This window comes from Saccostrea echinata, unplaced genomic scaffold (genome assembly GCF_033153115.1).
Source record: "Saccostrea echinata isolate AGI-Se365-2 ecotype Australia unplaced genomic scaffold, CSIRO_AGI_Sech_v1 ptg000001l, whole genome shotgun sequence".
Classification (NCBI taxonomy): domain Eukaryota; kingdom Metazoa; phylum Mollusca; class Bivalvia; order Ostreida; family Ostreidae; genus Saccostrea; species Saccostrea echinata.
This window is the reverse complement of record NW_026889750.1, coordinates 12,265,481-12,289,351: the sequence shown is the minus strand read 5'-3', so window position 1 is coordinate 12,289,351 and position 23,871 is coordinate 12,265,481.

The following is a 23,871-nucleotide window of genomic DNA, read 5'->3' as shown; positions in this document are numbered from 1 at the left end:
AATCTTTTTAGTTTATTTTATTTGTCATAATCCCTGAAAGTTTCAAGAAAATCCATCGAGCCATCTCTGAGAAATCGCTTGGACAAAAAATGGGAAAAATAATAATAACTAGATACTTATTGCCTAGGCAATAACAGGTCTTCCGTTTTCTTGACTTCTTTGAAAAAAAAAAAACTCACAATCATCTCAATAAGATTACTCTAATTAATAACAAAAGTTATCTCAAGGCTTCCAAAGATATGTAGATACAGATAAAAACAAACGGAATTACTTTTCTGTTTTCTTTATGTACTTCGTCATGAACGAAAGTGCTCCAAACGAATAAAATGTATAAAAATAATTTGCATGGTCATGGTCTATCTAACATCTGCATTAGCCAAACATTTCTGCAAAAAGAAAAAATCTTTAAAAATTCACTTTTTTGCATCGCTTCCTGTCACGACCGGAAGTGACGACAACGTACGATTTTTACATGATGTAGATAAACTGGTAACTAACTATAAGTTCTGATAGTTTTTGACTTCAGTCATGTAGTGTTTTTGAGCATTTGTGTGAACAAAATCTCAACTTGAGGACAGAAAAACACGCGACCGTAAGTGCATTTTCCTAAGATGGTTGACTTCACACTAGACAATTGCAGTTTCAATAACATATGTAAAAATCATTTCAAAAAACTTTATCAATAAGTGACAATTTTTGGGAATATTAAAAATCCCAATGACATAGTTTCTCTCATAACCGGAAAGTGTCGTTTTTTGTTTCCAGTGCTACCAACACATATAGAAACTGTGAAAGAGATTCAAATATATGATGCAAGTTTTATTTCAAAAGTGAAAAGTTGAAATTTTCGACTTCTTTGATCACTTCCTGTAACGACCGGAAGTGACGGCTGACGCTATTAACCCAAAGAGTTTTGCCTACTCATTAAGTTCTATTACTTATATAAGTTTGGTGTCTTAATCTCTTACCGTTTCTGAGATCTCACTTTGACAAGTTCTTATTTTGCGGACAGTAAAACACGCGACCGGAAGTGAATATAACCAAGATATTGGACGTTACTCGAGACATTTGCAGTCTAAATAACATATCTAAAAATCGTTTCAAATACTTCATCTATAAACGATATTTATTGGAAAGTAAAATACTCAAATTATGTAGTTTTTCTCTTATAACCGGAAGTTGACGTTTCTGTTTCCAGTGGGACTAACATATTTCGAAACAGTAAAACAGATGCAATAAAGCGATGCAAGATTTAATTAAAACAAGAAAAGTTGAAATTTTTGATTTCTTTGATCTCCTCCTGTGACGACCGGAAGTGACGGCTGACGGATTTAAACATATTCTGCAAACGTACTTGTCATGATCTATAATCCCTGAAAGATTGAGGTCTTAATCTTTTACCATTTCTGAGATATCGTCCGGACAAGATCTCTTTTGAAAAAACGGAAATTGGACATATCTGACGACCGGAAGTGAATTTTGCAAAATCCTTAAAAACATTTTTAGTTTATTTTATTTGTCATAATCCCTGAAAGTTTCAAGAAAATCCATTGAGCCATCTCTGAGAAATCGCTTGGACAAAAAACGGGAAAAAAATAATAATAATAAACAGTAGAATCACTATAAGGTCTTCCGTCTGAAACGGAAGACCTTAATAAACAGTAGAATCACTATAAGGTCTTCCGACTGAAACGGAAGACCTTAACAATAAGAAACAGTACAAGTCATTCGTGAAAACGGAAGACCTTAACTAGAAACTCGTTGCAAGCAACGAGAGGTCTTCCGTCCGAATAACCATCCTAATATTATAAAAAAATATTCAAAAATAAAAAAGTTGAAAATTTCGACTTTTTGAATTCACTTCCGGTAGCGACCGGAAGTAGTGACAACGCACAAAAATGTAATTCTGTTTAAAATTAAGGCATGTACTATTCTCTCCAACAAGTCTCCAGTTCATATCATTAGCCGTTCTTTAGATCATTCGCGGTCCATAACTCAGCACCGAAAGCGAATTTTCAAATTTTCTCAAAGATGTGTCAAGTTCCTATAGATTCACGTTATTCCTGAAAATTTCATTGACAACCACTGAATAGTTGCTGAGAAATCGCGTGCACAAAATTTAGGGAAAAAATAAGAATAATAGTAATAAGAAACAGTAGAATCATTATAAGGTCTTTCGTGAAGACGAAAGACCTTAATAATAATAAGAAACAGTAGAATCACTATAAGGTCTTCCATGAAGACGGAAGACCTTAACTAGAAACTCGTTGCGAGCAACGAGAGGTTTTCCGGCCGAATACCCATCCTAATATTATCGAAAATATTCAAAAACAAAAAAGTTGAAAAATTCTACTTTTTATATTCGCTTCCGGTAGCAACCAGAAGTAATTACGACGCACGAAAAAGTAATTCCACACATTTAAAAGCCATAACCTATCATCTCTAACAAGTTTTCAGTTCATATTTTTGACCATTTTATTTTAAAAAGGGGCGACAAAATTTCATTTTAAAATCAGAAAACTGTCCATAACTTGGAATCGGAATCGAATTTTTCAAAACATTTTTCAAGTGTAACAATGGCATTTAATATTGCATTATCCCTGAAAGTTTGATGAAAAACCACTGAATAGTTCTCGAGATATTGTGTGCACAAATGTTTTCGAAAAAATCTATTTTTAAATCTGCTTCTGGTGGACATTTTTTAAAACACATTATATATTACATATTTCGATAAACATCTCTATTAGCCCTACTAAAATCATAGAAAAATATTGAGAACACACAAAAGTTAAAAAAAAATGATTTTTTAAATTCGCTTCCGGTAGCGACCAAGTGTAATGACGACGCACGAAAAGGAGATTCCGCATATCTAAAAGACATTCTCTATACTCTCTAACAAGTCTCCAGTTCACATCTTTTACAATTTTTGAAAAAAAAGGGCGACAAAATTTCATTTTAAAATCAGAAAACTGTCCATAACTTGGAACCGGAAGCGAATTGTTCAAAAAAATCTTCCAAATGTAACAATGGCATTTAAGGACCCTCTCTACACTTCACCCTAATTTCAGGGTACTTTTGTGTAGTTAGACTGACCCATCATTTGATATAGATATAGAATAAATTGTAATCTGCACTGTATGACATAATTTAAAATAAATCCAAGTATTCTAAACATTATATTAGACCAAGACAGAGTAGTTGAAAACTGTATTTGCATATATTTTCTCCATTTGAGTAAGCAAAAGCGAATTTTATTTATAACTACTTCATTATCTTTGAAGATTTTTCCTGAATAAAAAAAGGCACGCTCCCTATATTAAAAATGAATTAGTTAATTTCAAAATATCCTCCTTTACACTATATAATTTTCCCAAAGTCCAAAAAACATTTTTCGTCAGTGTCTAGAGGATCCTTAATAGCACATTATCTCTGAAAGTTTGATGAAAAACCACTGAAAAGTTCTCAAGATATTGTGTGCACAAACGTTTTCGAAAAAATCTATTTTTAAAACTACTTCCGTCGGACATTTTTTTTAAAACAAATTATATATTACATATTTCGATAAGCATCTCTATTAGCCCTACTAAAATCATAGAAAAATATTGAGAAACAAAAAATTTGAAAAAAATTGATTTTTTAATTCGCTCCCGGTAGCGAAGGAAAGTAATGACGACGCACGAAAAGGAGATTCCGCATATCTAAAAGACATGCCCTATACTCTCTAACAAGTCTCCATTTCATATCTTTTACCATTTTTGAAATAAAGGGGCGACAATATTTCATTTTAAAATCATAAAACTGTCCATACATGTAACTTGGAACCGGAAGCGAATTGTTCAAAAAATCTTCCAAATGTAACAATGGCGTTTAATAGCGCATTATCCCCGAAAGTGTGATGAAAAACCCCTGAATAGTTCTCGAGATATCGCGTGCACAAAATTTGTCTAAAAAAATAAATAATAATAATAATAACTAGAAACTCATTGCGAGCAATGAGAGGTCTTCCGTCCGATTTTGAAAGTAAAAATGTAAATTCAAGCTGAAAAAGTGAAAAAAATTTCAGACACTCTGGAGATTTAACCCTGGTCGTCAGCGTGAAAATCCAACGCGCTAACTATTACGCCATTCCAACTCCCGCTTCAAAGTGAAAATGACGAATATCAAGAGTTTGGATTTATCAATTCGAAAACAAATTATATATTAAGTATTTTGAAAAGAGGCCCTCTTAACCCTACAAATATTACAGAAAAATATTGAAGTTGAAAAAATCTATTTTTTTAAATTCGCTTCCGGAAGCGACCGGAACTAACGACGACGCATGAAAGGGTCCCTTCGCCAATCTAGAAATCATGTTCTATCATCTCTAACAAAAAGAAAACACTCAACATCATTTATAATGTTGAAAACGTAAATTTAAGCAAACAAATTCGGGATTAAACCCGTGAAAATTCAATATGGAAGCCACTACACCAGCGCAATTTCACCAGCCATCATCGATGTTTACTTTGTATCATTGCCTGAAGTAACGAGCGTCAGGGATGTTAAAAGTTTTTTTTTTATATAGTGCGGAATTATAGAATGAGAGCTAGCTAGCCAAATTTTGTGCAAGCAGATTCACATCGGAATTCGTTTCTTGAGTTTAAACAATAACAAATAATCTATTACTGATGAACTGATGATACTGTTTACTTCTTTTATTCTTTGTGTATTCAACTTTTTATTCCACGCAATTCCATATACCTGTATTTCATACAAACGTGTTCGTGTAATCTTTTTCTGCACTTCTGCATCAAACCATTTTTCTACTATGAAAGAAGAGTCACGATACATTTTAGGATACAAAAATTTCGATCAAAGTTCTACTGGCATTTAAATCTCGTAATGAAATCCAGTCCAAGTAAATTTGTTTTAACACCTCCGACAAATACACAAAATATCACACTAAACCCAGCAAATGATATCAATATTTTAGCTGTTCCTATAATGTGCAAGTTGTTTCCATCGGCAGCTTGAAATTTCTTCTTTGCGAACTCAAGTACTGGTCGTTGTTCTGGAAGGATGCTGTAATAGGCATCTTTGTTATAAAGGAATAAATGGCTCCTGTGTCTAATTTTCATTCTAATGGTGCTCCTTCTATAAACCCTTTTAACTTCATTCCAGATTCTCCAGGAATGTGTACAACGTTTCGGCTCTCACTCACATTAGAATGATAATCCAGGTCCTCTATAATATCTGTTTGTGTTGCCATAGTTACTCACTATGAAATGTCACCATCAATTTCCTTAACATCACGATATTGTAGATTAACAGTACAAGGCCGCTTCCTTAACTTAGCCGACGCATAGCCTACTGCCTCGGCTGACTTGCGTTTAAAGGCTCCCTTACTTCACGTTCATTTTGGTTAAGTGTCTTTTTCGGACAGTCCTTTAGTAAATGTCCTGTAGAATTGCACCTGTAGCATCGTTTCACTGATTTAAAACTACCACGCTCTGTATTATTATTCTTGTTGACATTTCTTGCATAAAAATTACGAATGTCATAAACAGGTCTTTCTATTCTTCTTTCTTTCATCTTTACATTTTCCGTCATGCGTATACATTCCTCTTGAATAGCCGCGGTAAGAGCATCTTGAAGACTTGCAGATCTGGTGCGCTTTTCAGCTAGACGGAAGTCCTCATTGTCAGAGCAGTTATCCATGGATGTTTTGAGACTAGCCTCCTCAACATATTCTCTATTATTTGGAAGGGCTCTCCTAAATGAATCAGCAATTGCCTGGCCAAAATCACGGAACGATTCTGTTTTCATTTTTCGGCGCATCTTAGCTTCGGCGATGTAGCTTTCCTTCATGACTCTATGACCAAATGTGTGATCCATATTTTCCACCAGTGATTCATAACTCTGTAGTACGCAGTCCGGTAAACCATAGGCAAATGTTTCTGCTTGACCACAGAAAGTTGAAATTAGAACTCGTCGCTTCATATCCGTTGACCATCTATTCAGAGTAGATATATTCTCAAAGTAGCGAATAAATTCACTCCATACATCAATGCTGTCACCTTTGAAAATTCGTTTAATTTGAACGTTGAACGATTTGATGCTTTGGTCACTTGTTGGTACTAGATGATCAGTTTCTGTGGCGAAGCTCCTTGGAGAACTATTAGGTTGTATTCTCCTGTTTCCTGCTATATACTCGACAACGCGATAATCTATCCACATTTTCCATACAGCACTCACCAAGATCGCCAGCAGGACTAGGAACAATGATATCGCCAGAAATTCTCTCGTAAGACAATACAGGAGATGTCCCGGAAAATAATGGTAAACACTAACCAGCACCATCACACACAGAAAAATCACGTAGCCCAAAATCTCAGAAAAGAACTCCATCTAGAATTCTTATATTCCACACTTTGGGAATGCACATTGCTATCATACACTGCTGTATATTCATTGTACTCCCTAGGTATTTGAATAGGTGATGGTGATTCCCTATCAAATTCCGGTAACAGTTTACGCCTTGCTATTGATCCTGGCGTTTTTGGTGATGTTCCTGTAATTCAGGTGTGCTGGTTGAGGGTATACTACCAGTTAACTCCATGTCTCTGGGTGAAAACGTCGTGTTTTCACCTCCATACATGATGTTAAGAATTAGTGCACAATGTGTCAATGCAACAAATGCAGTAAATAAATCCAGTGTAAATACTCGTTCGTGGCGGACTAAATAAGATTAAATCACTCAAAGTTTCTAGAATTCATCGTAAGCTTTGATTCTGCATCCACAAAATGGGCACTTGTAATATTTACTGATATGTTCATTTTTCCTGTGAATACAATGGCGATTCTCACTTTTCATGAACATTACATAGGAGTTCTTGATCATGAACACGTTGTAATGTATCAATTTTCTTCACACTTAGGAAAGATATTGATCATCAAAGGAAAATTTGAATAGCTATAGCATTTTGAAAAATAACCTTTTGGTGAGGCATATTGACTGATATTTAGATTCCAAAATGACATTTTGTCCATGCGATTGTCTCAAGTCATACAAATTTCCTTCGGACGTTGTCAAGAAAAGTATTTTTTGTAGGAACTTAGGGATGAATTCTAAATTGTCAATTTGCAATTTTCATTCGTTTCTAATACTTTTCGTTGTAATCGGAAGTCGAACTCAGGACCTACTCGTTACTTACAACAAAAATCTCATCTTCTTACGTTTTTCAAACGAAGTTTAGGAATATATTTTTTTTTCTGTTTCTTATCATTACTATATTCCCAAACGAAGTTTTAAAACATATTTGAGGTTTTAAGTCTTCACGGGAGACCTCATATTCTACAGATCTTAATTAATAAGGTGTTTTGTTTTCACAGAAAGACCATAAAGAAATTCTAATGTTTCTCATAATTAATGTCTTAAGTCTTCGTGGAAGACCTTCTTGTTAAGGTCTTTCGACTTTGCTGAAGACTTTGTAGTGATTCTGCCGTTTTTTAGTATTAATTTTTTCCAAATTATGCTAAACTAAAAATTGGTTTTTTGCGAAACTTTTAAGAGTATTGAGCATTAGCATAAAGTTTTTTTTCATCAGAAAAAAAATCACTCTCTATGCAAAATTTCTATGCAAAATTATGGACAATTTTCTGATTTTTAAAGAAAATTTTGTAGGCACCATTCCTCAATAACGGTTGAGTATATCATTATGAAACTAATTAAGAAGGTAGTATGCTTCGTCGCTGGAATATACATACATGTATACATTACAAGGTTTTACAACAAGAGCAATAAAGAAATATCTGACTGCATACATATGCACATGTTGCATTTTTATTGGCTGATACTTTAAAAAGATATATATTTTTTCGTTTTCTAGTTTTTATTACTAGGTTTCGCCAAAAACATTGGACGTTTTGTCTTTTAGACATTACACACTACTGAGTTTATAATCATTTATGTATGTTGGAACTGTAGACATCAGAACAGCACTGTTGTTATAATACTGTGATAAAAGAAAAGAAAACTGGCGAAGGAGAAAATACATTTCCGTCGTTTAACTTCTGTATACTGTTTTATGACCTTTTGAAGAGAGCAACTAAGATGAAATTTTGGTATCTGAAAAGATGTGTGTTATTTATCCAATATAAAGCTTTTGTAAAAGATTCTTGAAGAAATTAGTCCTTTCTTAAAAGGCAGCGTTATCTGTACACATATAGAGGAGGATCTTTCCTCAAATTTAAAAGAATGTCTGTAAAGTCTTGGAAAGTAGCTTGATATTGTGAAACAATTATTTTATTCGCCAGTCGGACGGAAGACATGTTACCATGGCAACAAGATCAATTCTTGTTATTGTACTTTTCTTCTCATTATTAAGGTCTTCCATCTTACGGAAAACCTTTATTTTCTGTTGTTTCTTTTCAAATTTTCTTATTATTCCTACCGATTTTGTTCACGCGATTTCTCGTGAATGCCTCAATGAATTTCATTTAACCTTCAACAATGATGGCAAATTATCTAACTTAAGGCATTTAAAAAAATTATGTCAACACTTACAGTCGCAAGCTATAGCAAATTTTCTGTTTGTAAATTGCAATTTTGTCTGTATACATGTAATAATCTCCTCAGAAAGGTTAGTCATTAAACTCAGGGATGCCAGTTCTTGGCTTATAGATGTGCAACAATGATTTCGTACTTCTGTTGTCTACTGGAAAAAAGTTTTAAAATATCGAATTTTTAATTTTCTTTTCTTTTTTGGACAATTGAAGGTTTTCATGATAGAGTCATAAAAAGTATTTCAAGTAGAAGATTTGCAGAATCGTCATTGTGTGTGTGTGTGTGTGTGTGTGTGCAAGGAGAGAAATAACTGATCCAATTGATATTGCCTGAACTGTTTTATTTTTTAAAGAAATGATTTTAAACTCGATTTATAAACTAGTATTAGTAGTCAAGACAAGATGATTGGTTGAATTAGTAAGCAAGTGTGCTTTGCTCTGATTGGCCTGGACAAATTTAATCCTTCTAAGTGCACTAAAAGCTAATTTTTGTAAAATTTTGTGGCTTCAGATTTTCCTTAAGTTTTCTTGAGTCTCCAGGTATACAAATTTAATCAACATCACTTCTCGAATACGTGTTTGTACAGTACCCTAAAGTTTCCCCTTCACTGCTAGTAAAACTCAAGAGTAAAAGAAAGAAGCTCCGTATATTTTGCTTTGCTCATAATGGCTGACACAAGAATCTCAAAAACATCCTTGTTTGTTGACAAAATACTTCGACATTATAATACAGGTATAAGTGTAGGTCTATGTTAAAAATGTATCTTCTAATTATCTGAAGCTAAAGCTTGTAGGGAATGGGCACCAGAAGAGAGTGGAAGAGCCGTTTGAAGAATAACTGTAAGGATTCCCGTCATACTTATTACTTGTCATTCTAAACATTAATCATTAACATGTATTTTTCTATGATCTCATTTTTCATTCATATTTTGTGGTCAAAAAAAGGAGATTGATCATGTATATCAGTTCAAATAATTGAGTTTCGAAGATGACATTGTAATTTTGAGGACTTTTTTTTAGTCAAACAGAATACTTTTCTCAAACAACTAAATGCCAACCCTATTTTTAGCATTGTAACTTGAAGAACACATACATGTACTTGATTGATAAAGAAAAATCACAATTCATACGATGGACTCATATTCCTCGGCTTTTTTTTCATTGATTATTTTCTAGGTCATGAAAGATTTGTTATTAATCGCTTAATAAGTTATACTGTACTAAACTTTGATCGTCCAAAATTATTTTAGCATTCTATCATTTTATTTGATTTCAATCACACCTTCGTTTTGTAAATAGAAAACTTATTTTGAATACCATCAACAGAACAGTACACAATTTCTAACAGGTTCGTGTACCTTTGAATTATTTTATTTCAAATTTTAAATGCAGGTTTATTTACACCTCGTGATTAATCAATATAAAACAAGGTTTCTGACAGTAAGTGACTTTAAATAATTGTACTTGTACGATCATAAAGGGTCAAAGACATTAAATTTGGAATCGTGATTTATCAAAAAAGAAAAAAAAGTATAAAGTAATAAGTTACGTATCAATCAAAGGTCAGTGTGATTTTGATAGACACATTTCTCAATACAAAGAACTGGTCATTGCTTAACAAACGTGTTACTCCATAAAATGATTGATTTAACGATGATAGCTAGAGCATTTTTTTATTGTCTCCTTCCCCTTGTCGATAAAGATGTTAATTGATAAATAACATACACTTTTCCCGGTCTCTAAATTAAGATGATATAGTGCTTTATCGAATGGTCAAGGAAACATGTAGGTACAATGAAGAATCTAGAGTAACCTTGTCAATTTTCTGGGAAATTTTCAAGCATACAATTCTAACATTAAAAAAAATCATTTTTCTTTGAATATATATAGAAGTTAGGTGATATGAAGAAATAACAAGGAAAACCGCTGATGAAAGAAGAATAACTTATAAAAGTTTATAATGAATTTCGTTGTGAAGACTGATTCATTGTTCTGTCAGTTCACTTAAGAAGTATACAATTTTATTTTTATATTATCATTTAAAAGAATTAATGCAATTGAATGAGTCTAAAAAAATAAACAAATAATTTGATAGATTTTTCCTTAAAACATTTTTTTTGTCAGTGTTTGAAATGAAACCAACTAACCATAAAATTATAATATATATTAAATTGAAAAACTGCTATATAATTTTCTTTTCACAATCTAGATGTGAAAGATTTACCAACCTATGAAACAAGAGGAATCCTTTAGTTTCCAATCGCTAGTCAATCATTTTCCAGAATTTAAAGGGTCAGGATTCCCTGTAGTTTTAGGTATAGAAACAACTACTACGTTACGATTCCTTGTTGTTTCCCGTCTCAAAAAAAATAAAGAGAACCCTTAAAGTTTCCTTGCAGTTTCCCTTAATGAAACGCCTGACATTTGCACCAAGTTCCCGTCACACTGAAAGTACTGCAGTTTGACCCCATATTATGTTCTTGAAAACTTGAGGAATCCTGAGGTTTTTAATAGTTTCTTTTTATCGAAAACCTGAGGGTTCCATCGAGTTTCTATAGCAGGGAGATTACTATGCTCCAATTCAATGTACATGTAGTTTCTTGACCTGTATAAACAAGTGGAATCTTCAAATTTCCAAAAATGAAAAAGGTGAAGATAACGAACAGTGATCGATCTAAAAAAAAATCTACGAACAATACAAATCTGTGAACAGGGCATAAAACACAGACACCTGGAATTCCAGAGGTGGGATCAGGTGCCTAGGAGGAGTAGACATCCCCTGTTGACTGGTCACACCCGCCATGTAAAGAGTAAAGTCATACAGTGTGGTAGGGGTCAGTCGACATTTGCGATTTTCTATAGTAAATCGAGGACGGTCATTCATTTCAAAGCCTTTGTTTACTGTCAGTCTAACGTTGTACAAACTTGTGCAAAAGAAAAAAGACGCATTATACACTTATAAAACTTGTGTGAAAGTAGGAATTTTGTATAAGATTAGGCTAGTACTTAAAATATTAAAAATGTATGAAAATTTCAATGTTTTCCTATAGCAAGCGAGAACTATCTACCTGTATGACCTATGTGGAGCCCACCTGTGGAATAAATTATTTTGAAGAGTCACGTGAGTTTTACCCAGGTAAACATTCTTTAAAGGCGCTCACTGTAAAAAATAGCCACATTGTATATCATTCACCAAAGTCGTGCCGCTTAGAGATTTCTGTATGTATTTGGTTTTAGGAACAACGGGAGGGTAAAGTAAGTTTAGTGTCGTTTAAGATGTCATCATGCATAAAAGTGTCAAATATTGTTAACATTCATGAAAGACATAATATTATTAAATGAATACCAAAAAAAAAAAAAAAAAAAAAAAAAATTACATGCATGAACATATATATGATATCTGGATAACCCATTAAAGCTTAAAAGCTTTTTTTCCAATGGATTATTAAAAATACAGATGAAAAAAATAATTATAATCAACAATTATTATTACAAGGCTAAATGAAATTATTTGCAGAAGCTTTTAAACTCAATGTTACTTATATATTCAGCTTTCAAATAACATTGATAACAAAAACAGTCAAATTATGTTCTTAAACTGTTGTATAGTAAAGTTCACCTAAATGACCTTTTGCAATTTAGAATTGATAAAGGAACTAATGTAAATATTTCATATGCAAGGATGCAAAATTCAAAGTTTGATCAATGTGGCTATAGGCACTATATGGCTTCATTCGATTCGATTTTTTTTCATAGATAAAATAACACAAGAACTATCATTTGGCAAACGCGCCCGTCGATGGTCCACCACCAGATGTAGTTCATATTTCGATTTAAATGTCTCCTCCACTTATTTTAATAGACGAAACTCAAACAGGTACGGTGCGACTTTTCCGGATTTGGGGTATGTATAGGCATTTAAAATCTCCAATTGTTTAAAATCCATGCTGATTTAGGTGCTGTTTAACGTGAGTTTAATTTAGAAATGTCCACTAATTTTTAACTAATACCAAAAGAGAATGATTTGGTAATATACTGGATTAAAACGGCACTGAAAAAGGGCCCATTCTCTATTGCTTAAGTGCACTTGTCCTTTGATATTTGAATTAAACTGCTTAAAACTCAAAATATAAAAAGTAATTTGGTTATTTAAAATTTGAATGTTTGAATCAAAATTCTAAATTTATTGCTACTCTAAAACGTTTGAAAGTTGAAATTTAGAAGTTTGAAGTAAATTTTAAAAAATGGTATTGAATTTTAGTTTGTTAAGCGTAAACTTTCTGAACAAACAATAGATTTAGAACTTAAAAGTTTAAAATACAAAAATCGGTTTTGAAAATTTGAATTCTGAATATTTAAGGTAAAAGTCTAAAAAAAAAAAAAATAAAATTTTCAAACCTGTTTGGAAATTTGAAAATTTAGATTTTTGAACTAAAATATTAAATTTCAATATACGAAATAGGTTTTTGGAATTCAGACATTTGAACTAATATATTAAAATTCTAAAACTTTGGACCCTTCTTAAATAAATCTTCATATTTTGGCAAAGTCTATTGAGTGAACTTGTAAAATTTGTTTTAAAAATATTAATTGAAACCTGTATTTAATATTCCTAGCATTAAATAACGAAAAATATTATTCGGTTAAAAATATATAGGGCTAAAGTTCCTAGATGTTAAATCAAAGAAATGTGTAGATTTGAAGCAGTTTTTTTCTTAATATCCTCCCACCACAAGAAATAATGCCCAATAAATCTTGTTTCTTTACAATTTTGTGAGTAGTTTTTAAATTGAATATTGTATAAATTGCATTGTTTTATTTCAAATATGTCTTTAAAATTGAATTGTAATAAATAATTTTGTAAGAGGTTCTGACCAAACTTTTATCAAAAGGTGACGAGTGACATAACTTAAATCTATTCGGAAATTGAAGTAATATTAATTGTCTTCTAGATCAGCTATTTACACTGTGCATACAAGAATAAATTAAATATACTGAAAATCAACTTCGAACTACTTTCAATCCACTGTCTTCTCAGACGTTAGCGACTAACGGTAAGCGCCAATTTCATTAGCTATCATAAAAAAGAAAGTAATTAATATTTCGAAAATGGATTTATAAATTTAAAGCAAATTATATAATAAGCATTTTGGAAAGACTTTCTATTAACCCTACTAATATCATAAAAACACTTTGAACACTCATTAGATAAAATTTTGGATCGAGTGGCAAATACTTCCATAAATTAGTCAACAAATATTTCCTAACATTTGACCCAAAAAGTGGCTAATTATGTTCCCCAAACAAAGTTGGGGGACATATTGTTTTTACTCTGTTTCTTTTTATTATTAAGATCATCCGTTTCAGTCGGAAGACCTAATAGTGATTATTCTGTTTATTAAGGTCTTTCGTTTCAGACGGAAGACCTTAGAGAGATTGTGCTGTTTATTAAGGTCTTTCATTTCAGACGGAAGACCTTAGAGAGATTCTACTGTTTTAAGGTCTTACGTCTGAAACGGAAGACCTTAAAGAGATTCTTCTGTTTCTTCTTCTTCTTCTTCTTTTTTTTGACCAATCTTTGTGCAGGCGTTTTCTTGAAGACTATTCAGTATTTTTCAATGAAACCTTTACAAAAATAGGTCATTATATGAACTTTGTTCATCGCAAGGATAATTTGGAAAATTCGCTTCCGGTACCAAATTATGGGCAATTTCCTGATTTTCAAATGGAAGTTTGTCCGCTGCAAATCTAAAGAGCGACTAAACATATGACATTGGGACTTATTACAGGTTATTGAACATGGCTTTTTAATTACCAGAATTATATTTTCGTGCATCGTCAATACTTCCGTTCGTTACCGGAAGCAAATCAAAAAAGTCGAATTTTTCAACTTTTACGTTTCTAAGAATTTTTTTAATGAATTTAACAGGAATAATAGATATTCTTCTCAACATGCTTAATATATAATTTGTTGAAAATTAATAGATTCAAACTCGAGATATTCGTCTGTTTTCAACACTGGATTGAAATACTTTTTAGAAGTAGATTTTCAATCCAATGTTTTCACAGACGTCCGCATAGAATTAATCTCGGACGTCTGAGAAAATATTAAATTAAATCGAACGTTTTCAAAGACGTTCGCATGGAATTGATCACGGACGTCTATGAAAACATTAAATTGAATGGAATGTTTTCTCAGACTTCCGAATCGAGTTTATTGTGGACGTTTGAGTAAACATTGGATTGAAATTCTTGTTCGCAGTTGAATTTCAATCAACCTGCACTATTCTCTTAGGCTAAGTGTTTATGATTCATCAATATTAATTAAGTTTAAGTTTATTTTAAAATTAATACAAATAAGACTTTTCTATCCAATTTCTAAAAAGAAATAAATGACTTTCATAAGGGTACTTTGATAATTAAGTACAGGAGAGCAGGCGTTTTGGGAAATGAATGACCCGTCTTTGAAAACATGAATACTCTATCCTGCAAAGGCAATAATATAAGTATTTTTCCATTAAATAAATATATTTCCATGAAATTAATACCACTAATAGAAAGTCTATTCGGAGGACTAAATATATAATTTGTGGTTCTCGCTAGCGCAATGGAAAGTGTGTTGGATTTCCAAGCGGGGACCCCGTTCAATCAGTCAGAATATCTTCTTTTTTTTTTTTTTTTTTTTTTTTTTTTTTTTTTTTGAATTATACCTCTTTCGTCTTAAATATAACATTTTATCTTTAAAATAATGTCTTATATTTTTTCCGTTCAAATATTGTGATATTTGATCCATATTTACATTTTATTATATTTCATGTAAGAAAGCAGCTACAATTACCGGGAATACACAAAGCAAAACTGTTGCGTTATGAGTAAAGTATCAACTTCTCTGATGATATATTATGGCCGAGTCAAAGTGGAGGCAATATTTTTTCTCATTTCCTCCATCTTTTTTCAACTGAAAAACATATCTGTGTGGTACTTTTCACAGATTTTTTAAAGCTTTCGGTTAAAAAAGAAAAACTACATAATTTGAGTATTGATTTTTCCCATAAATATCACTTATAGATAAAGTATTTGACAAGATTTTTATATATGTTATTAAGACTGCAAATGTCTAGAGTAACGTCAAATATTGTAAAAGTCACTTCCAGTCGTGGTTTTCATATCCGCAAAATGAAAATTCGTCCGAGCGAGTTAGATCTCAGACACGACAAGAGATTAAGAAACCAAACATATATGAGTAATAGAACTAAAGAAATAGGCAATTTTGGTTAAGAGCGTCAGCCGTCACTTCCGGTCGTCACAGGAAGTGATCAAGGAAATCGAAAATTTCAACTTTTTTCCCTTGAAATAAAAATTGCATCATATCATTGTATCTCTTTCATAGTTTGGATATGTGTTGGGCTCACCGAAAACAAAAAATCAACTTCCGGTTATAAGAGATAAACTTCGTTATTGGGATTTTTCACTTTCCCATGAATATCGCTTATAGATAAAGTTCTTGAAATGATTTTTATATATGTTATCGAGACTGCAAAAGCCTAAAGTGACTTCAAACCTCTAATTTTAATTCACTTCCAGTCTCGTGTTTTCCTGTCCTCAAAATGAGATTTTGTTCTCTTAATTGCTCAGCAACAGTAAACGACTGAAGTCTAAAACTTTCAGAACTGAGAGTAAGTCATCATTTTATCAACATCATGTTGATAATTGAGCCGTGTGTCCTATAAAAAAAATTGACCCCCGTTGAAAAATGACCCCTCTTCCAACAGAGTGATGCAAAAATTATTACAGGTATTTGATACATAGATTTGAACCTAAATGTTTAATTTTTTTATGTCCTTTTGACAACACTGGACGAACCCGGAATTGACCGGCATCGTGGAAATGATGTAGAATATGTACCGCAAATGACATAATACCTCGTGCGAACAACATACTATGGATGTATTTCCTAATGGAATAAAAGGTGGAGATAGCGAACAGTAATGATTTAAATATCCATAAGCAATACAATTCTGTTAGTAGGGTATAAAAAGGACCCCCGAAGATTGCAGAGGTGGGATCAGGGGCCTAGAAAGAGTAAGCATCCCTCTCACCCGCCGTGAGCACCATGAAAAAAGCAGGTAAATGGAACATTCCGTTGTCGAATTTAGTATAAAAACAAAGGCCGAAAAATTGACCCAATTAAGGGTTATAATTGTTGACAGGGGCATTGGTACGACCATTGAATTTACGAAATGCTGACTTTAAGCGAGATTATTGAAACCCCTGTAACATCAGCTTAACTGTCAGTAGCCTGCCTCGATTTTAAAAATTAATCGTGCTCTTTGGTATCGAATGAGATGATAAACCTTAATATCTTATGCAAATGATAGCGAAATATTACTGCATAAATAAGGAAAGTTGATGATGGAAAAAGGCTGAAGTCATCCTATTTGTCAGAGAATTTAGTTGTTAGTTGGACTTCATCTTCTATAGTCGTTAGAACTTCGAAATGTGAAGCAGACGTGACAAACATAAAAAGGACATAAAATTTCTCTGAAATATATATGCAATCGTATAATGTGCATTCAATTTCATTTTCTTTTCAAATATATAAAAGTGATAAAAATGAATCCCAGTATAATGTAAATTCAAGTCTGTTAACATGGACGTCTGAGAATAGGATACAAACATATAAGAGGAATATTTTTTACTCTATTTTAAAACAGCGATACATTTGTCAAATCAATATATGGAAACATTTCAATACTGTGTATATTGAAGTAGATTAATATGTTTTCAATTTATCATTAAGGCAGACCATTTTATTGACCTTCCAGGTGAACATAAGAATTTATTTTTCCTACATTGAACTAAAAATAGATTGAAAACAATTATGAAAAGTTACTCATCTGAATTAAAATTCCACTCAAGTGAAAATAATATTCAGGCACAAAGAATAGGAGAACGGGGAGAGATTGCCCCCTCCCCACTTTTCCTGAATGTAAATTTTAGCTATTTCTGGTTTGAAAATGTTCATTGAAAGTCTTGTAACCACCCCCTCTTTTTTATACAGTATGGTTAAAATAAACTCTCCTACTTGAGTGGACGAGGTGCACATAACATTCAGGAGCATAGAATAAGGGGTGGGGTGGGATGTCCTCCTCCTTCCATTTTCATGAACGTAAATTTTTATTTTATTTTATAATTTTTTTTTTTGCTTGAAAATGTTCCTTGCAAGTCTGGATGCTCTACCCTTCACTTTTTGATACAGTAGAGTAAAAGGAAATCCCCCTTACATCAATAAACTTTTTGAGGGGTTCATCAAAGATATTTCTAAGGTAACTTGTCATTTTTGCCTCTTATAATGCCCCATTTCCCTTTCCAATGCTATGCCTGATATTCATTTCCTACATTGCACCTAAATACATTTCAAAGGCAAAATAAATACTGGTTATGCTTATGTTTACTCCAATTCTCTCACTTTGTTTGGCTGGGACTTGAGCAAATGTAAACAAGAAACTTGACATGTCTGCTTAATCAGTTTGTATCAATTTATTCGTTGAATCATATAATAAAATAATTATTGCTGTTTTTTCTGTCAGTACGATTATTTTCCACCATCGAAAAACAATGATCACCTCGGCTTTGGGCTCGATAAATCGTTTACTCCTTTAGATTCTGAATTATCGCATTGTCCTTAAAATAACAATAATTGTATAATGTAATGAGATCAACATATCGTCAATTTATTCCCAATTAAGCTCAGATGAGCATTTTGGCCAATAGGTCTTTTGACTGAGTGATTTGTTTTTGCCCCCCTAAAATTTCAACTTTAATCTAAAAGGGGTCATTATTCTATGGAGGTCATTTTTCTTCAGGAAGGGTAAATTTTTAGGGTGATGACACTTTTTCTACGAACAAAAGGGTCATTATTCGACGTCGAATAATGACCGGGGTCATTTTTCGCCGTTGAATAATGGCCGGGGGTCATTTATCAACGGCGAAAAATGACCCTCAAGCATTTTTCTATGGGGGTCATTATTCGTCTTTACACCTGCACTTCCGGTCGTGACAGTAAGCGATGCTAAATCGAATTTTTCAAGTTTTACAGAAATGTTTGGCTAATGCGGATTTTAGATAGAAGATGACTATGCAAAATATTTCAAAGGAAGTGCCGGCAGAAAAAAAAAAAAAACCACAGGAAGTTGTCTCAAATATAAGTAGTTTTTCATGGAAACTCTTAGCGGTGATCAGCTGTGAATAATTTAGGTGTAGAATGAACTTTTTATTCCTTTAAAGCACTTCCGGTCATGACAGGAAGTAAATAATGAGAACAGGAAGTAATTTCGTTTCTTTTTATCTGTATTCACATATTTTTGGAAATCATTTAGGGTAATGTATTTAATAAGTTTGTGGGTTTTTTTTTCATGAGTCAAGAAAACGGAAGACCTGTTATAGCATAGGCAATATCTAGCTGCAGAACTGTAGCTCTCTGCTTGAGAAAATTCGGTGAGATAAAGCAGAGAGCTACAGATCCAAGCGTTGTAAAAACCTTCGATTTACGCCTCCGCTTTTTTGTCGCTCGCTTCGGGTATTATTTCTTTTATTTTATGCTTTCCCCCGCTTTAAGAATGGTATCCGATAATTAAACATATATTTTAAACCTATTCTTGATACTTTATTTACGTTTCAAAGGTCCCAGACAGCCCATAATGGTTGTGGAATGTCGGATTAAAAAATTCCCATTCCGACGTCCATGTTTAGGTCATGAGAAAAAAGCCTTTCAAAAAGCATTTTCACTTGCCAAGAAAATGTAAATGAAAAAAATTTAAAATTCAGGAGGCTCATATATCATGTATATTGTCTATAAAGAAGACAATATGTGCGTAAAAAAGAAATGAGATAAATAAAACTCTGGCGTGTTATTTCAGGACGCCATCAACATGGACGTCAGAATGCATATTTAGGTCACATGAGTTACTCAGGTGACCTATTGCTATCTCTTTTCGTCCGTCGTCGTGCGTCGTCCGTCGTTCGTCGGTCGTAAACTTTTGAACATTTTTCAGCTTCTTCTCTGGAACCAGTGAACCAGTTTCAACCAATTTTGGCATATAGCATCTATGGGTGACGGGGAACAAAAATTATGAAATTCGTGGTCCCTGCCCCCCTGGGGCCTGAGGGGTGGGGCCAAAACCATCAAATTTAATGCAATCTTTAAAAATTTTCTTTACTCCTGGACATCAAGCAGTCAAACTGTTGGCATGATTGTAATAAGCATTGAGCCCTTTACCAAAATTGTGAATTTCATGGCCCCTGGGTCAGGGGTTCTGATGTTAGGGCGGGGCTCTAATGATTATATAGTGAAAATGCATAAATTCTTTGAAAATCTTCTCCTTTGCTCCTGGGCATTAAGGTGATAAACTAAGTATATAGTTATGAGGAGGAGGGGGACCTCTTCCAAAATTATGAATTTCATGGCCCCTGGGTCAGGGGTTCTGGTGTTAAGATGGGGCTCTATTGTTTATATGGTAAAATGCATTAATTCTTTGAAAATCTTCTTCTCTGCTCCTGGGTATTAAACAAACTAACTGGGTACATAGTTATGATGAGCAAGGATGCCTCTTCGAAAATTGTGAATTTCATGGCCCCTGGGTCAAGGGTTCTAGTGTTAGGGTGGGGCTTTATTGATTATATAGTGAAAATGTATTAATTCTTTGAAAATCTTCTTCTCTGCTACTGGAATTATTTAAACAAACTAAGTGCATGATTATGATAGGCAAGGATGCCTCTTTCAAAATTTTTAAATATATGGCCTCAGGGTTGGGGGTTCTTGTGGAAGGGGGGGTAGGCTCTATTGATTATATAGTGATAAAGCATTAATTCTATTAATTAATCATTAATTAATCCTGTCTGCTCCTTAGTGTTGAGGTGATAAATAAATTGCATAGCTATGATGAAAAGGGGAGCTTCGAACAGAATTTTTAAAACTTGTGGTCCTAGGGTCAGGGGTTCTGGCATAAGGGGGGGGGGGTGTAATATAGTGGAAATGTTTATTTCTTTGAAGTCCATAGCTATGATGATGAGGGTAACTGTTCCAAATTTGTAAATTTCTTGACCCTGGGTCTTGGGTTATGGTGTTAGGGTAGGGCTTTGTTGAATTTGTAGTAAAAATGCATTGTACCTGTGAAATTCTTCTCTGCTACTGGGCATATTGGAGGCAAACTGAGTAAAAGTTTTAATAATATAAGTAAGGGTATTTTTAACAGATTTTTGAACATCTGGACCATTTGGTTAAGCATTCTGGTCCTGGGCAGGGCTCTATTAATTTGTATTCTACTGAGAGAAGTTGTTCCCCTTTTCCATTCACCTTTGATAATTAATCACTGTAAATAATTTATTTGAAAGGTTAGTAGATAATTATGCAAGAATTTTTATTGTATAATTCAAAAAGTACTTTCTTAGTTTTAATAATCAGGTAGACCTGTAAGTAATGAAATATATGGAGATAACGAACAGTATTCAAGCTCAAAAGTCCATTATACAATACAAAATAGGAGCAGAGCAAACACGGACCTCCAAACATCTGAGGTGGGATCAGGTGCCATGGAGGAGTGAGCATCCCCTGCCGACCGGTCACACCCGCCGTGTGCTCCTTGTCATGATCGGGTAATAACGGAAAAATCCGCCGACAATTCAGTGTGTAAATAATGGCCTAACAATTAGTATGAAAAACGTCAGTCAGCATTTGACTCAATGATAAATTGTATTTGCTGACAAGGTCATTGTATCGATCATAGAACTTACGAAATGACGACTTTAAACGAGACAGCTGATATTATTGTTTCATCAACTTATTTGTCAATAATTTACCTCGTTTTAGAAATTGTACATACGTAGAGCATGCTCTTGCGTATAGAATCAACTGAGAGATATATACCCCGTATGCAGGTGATGAAGGTATATTGCTGCATAAGTAAGGGAAGTTGACGATTGAAAAGTTAAAGTCATCACGTTTATCATACAGCGTGGTTGTTAGATTACCATTAACGTCTTTTTCAAGTAAAATATTCAAATATGAATATATATGTGTCAGACTCTGTGGTATCTTTTATCTCAAGTTCACCAGGATATATCGTATCGACATAAGAATGAAAATAGCCATTGTTAATTGACAATACGTCGTCGATATATCTAAATGTCGAGTTGAACGCCACAGCAAGTGTTTTCTTCTTTTCACGTACAAGATTTTGGACAAATTCTGCTTCATATGAATACAAAAAAAGGTCTGCTAATAACGGGGCGCAATTGGTACCCATAGAAATTCAAATAGATTGTTGGAAGACCTGGTCTCCAAAAACCACATAGATATTGTCAATCAGAAACTCAAGCATCTTTTTAATGTCAACTTCAGAGTACTTGTGTGTACAATCAGAATGTTTTTTAACAAAATAATTTTGCAAATGACCAATGACAAGGTAAGTATATTTACGAGTTCCATTTTTATAGATAAAGCAGCTGTCAATGATATCAAATAGATAAATAAAAATGAGACAAAAATAACTTATGTTATTAAATGTTCTTCAAAGACCAAGAGAGGTGAATGTTAAAGGTCTTAATATGGGATTAAAAATAATACAGAAGCACTAATAGTTTGTTTATAGTCTGCATGAGATAGTGTCAAGTGGGGGACAGATTAGAACTTAATTTATGAGTTGATACTGAATACTTAACTAATCATTTTGTTCATCCTGATCTTCCTACTTCTCTTGCTTTAGGGCAACAAAGCGTCATCTATCCATGTATTTAACTTCTGAATTGTTGTATTATACTCAGGTGACCGTTAAGGCCCTTGGGTTTTTTTAACAGATAAACCAAAACCATATACGGCCATTTAGAACCGTTGAAAGGTAAATAAAATATCAGGAATAGGAGTAAAATATTTGGTTAATTATCGGATAGCATTCTTACAGCGGGGGGAAGCATAAAATACAAGAAATAAATCCCAAAGTGATCAACAAAAACACGGGTTTTTACAACGCTTGGATCTGTAGCTCTCTGGCCGAATTTTCTCAACCAGAGAGCTACAGTACTGCAGCTAGGCAATATCTAGTTTCTTTAAGGTCTTCCGTTCCAGACGGAAGACCTTATAGTGATTGTACTGTTTAATATTATTATCCTCCCTTTTCTTGTCCCCCTCGATTTCTCAGAGATGGCTGGGTGGATTTTCTTGAAATTTTCAGCGATGATAGAAAACAAAAATACCCTCAGATATTTTTTCATTTTTTCAAAATTCACTTCCGGTCGTCAGATATGTCCAATTTTTGTTTATTTTAAAAATATTTTGTCCCAGTGATATCTCAGAAACGGTAAGAGATTAAGATACCAAACTTATATGAATAATAGATCTTATGGAGTAGGCAATCCATTTGGGTCAAGAGCGTCAACCGTCTCTTCCGGTCGCAGGAAGTGATCAAAGAAATCGAAAATTACAATTTTTCTTTTTTTTTAATTAAAACTTGCATCACATTATTGCATCTGTTTCCCAGTTTCGAAATATGTTGGTCCCACCAGAAACGGAAACAACAATTTCCAGTCATAATAGAAAAACTACGTAATTTGAGTATTTTACTTTCCCATAATTATTTTATAGATGAAGTGTTTGAAATGATTTCTTAATATGTAATTCAGACTGCAGATGTTAAGAGTAACGTCAAATATCTTTGTGAAATTCACTTCCGGTCGCATGTTTTAATGTCCGCAAAATGAGAACTTGTCCGAGTGCGATCTCAAAAACGGTAAGAGATTAAGACACTAAACTTTTATGAGAAATAGAACTTAAGAAGTAGGCGAAACCATTTGGGATAAGAGAGTCAGTCGTCATTTCCGGTCGTCACAGGAAGTGATCAAATAAATCGAAAATTTCAACTTTTCTTTTTTAAATCAAATCTTGCATCATATATGTATATCTCCTTCACAGTTTGTATTGGTCTCATTGGAAACAAACAAACGACACTTTCCGGTTATAAGAGAAAAACTACGTAACTTAAAGGATTTTTAACTTTCCCATAAATATCGCGTATAGATAAAGTTTTGAATCGGGATCGGGATTCAAGATGGCAACACCTCCTTTTTTCACGACAGTCAATATTTTTTTTTATGTTTTTAACATTTTACTTAACTTTACACCAGCAAAAATGTGATAGAAGTAGTCCGTTTGAGTCCAGCATTTCAAAGCATTGTTTAGCAGGTATCGTTTCATTGAGAAAAGCCAGTTTTCAACATTAGGTGTCATTTTCACTTTCGAAAACTCGTCAGATTTATTTGGGTCACAAACTTTTG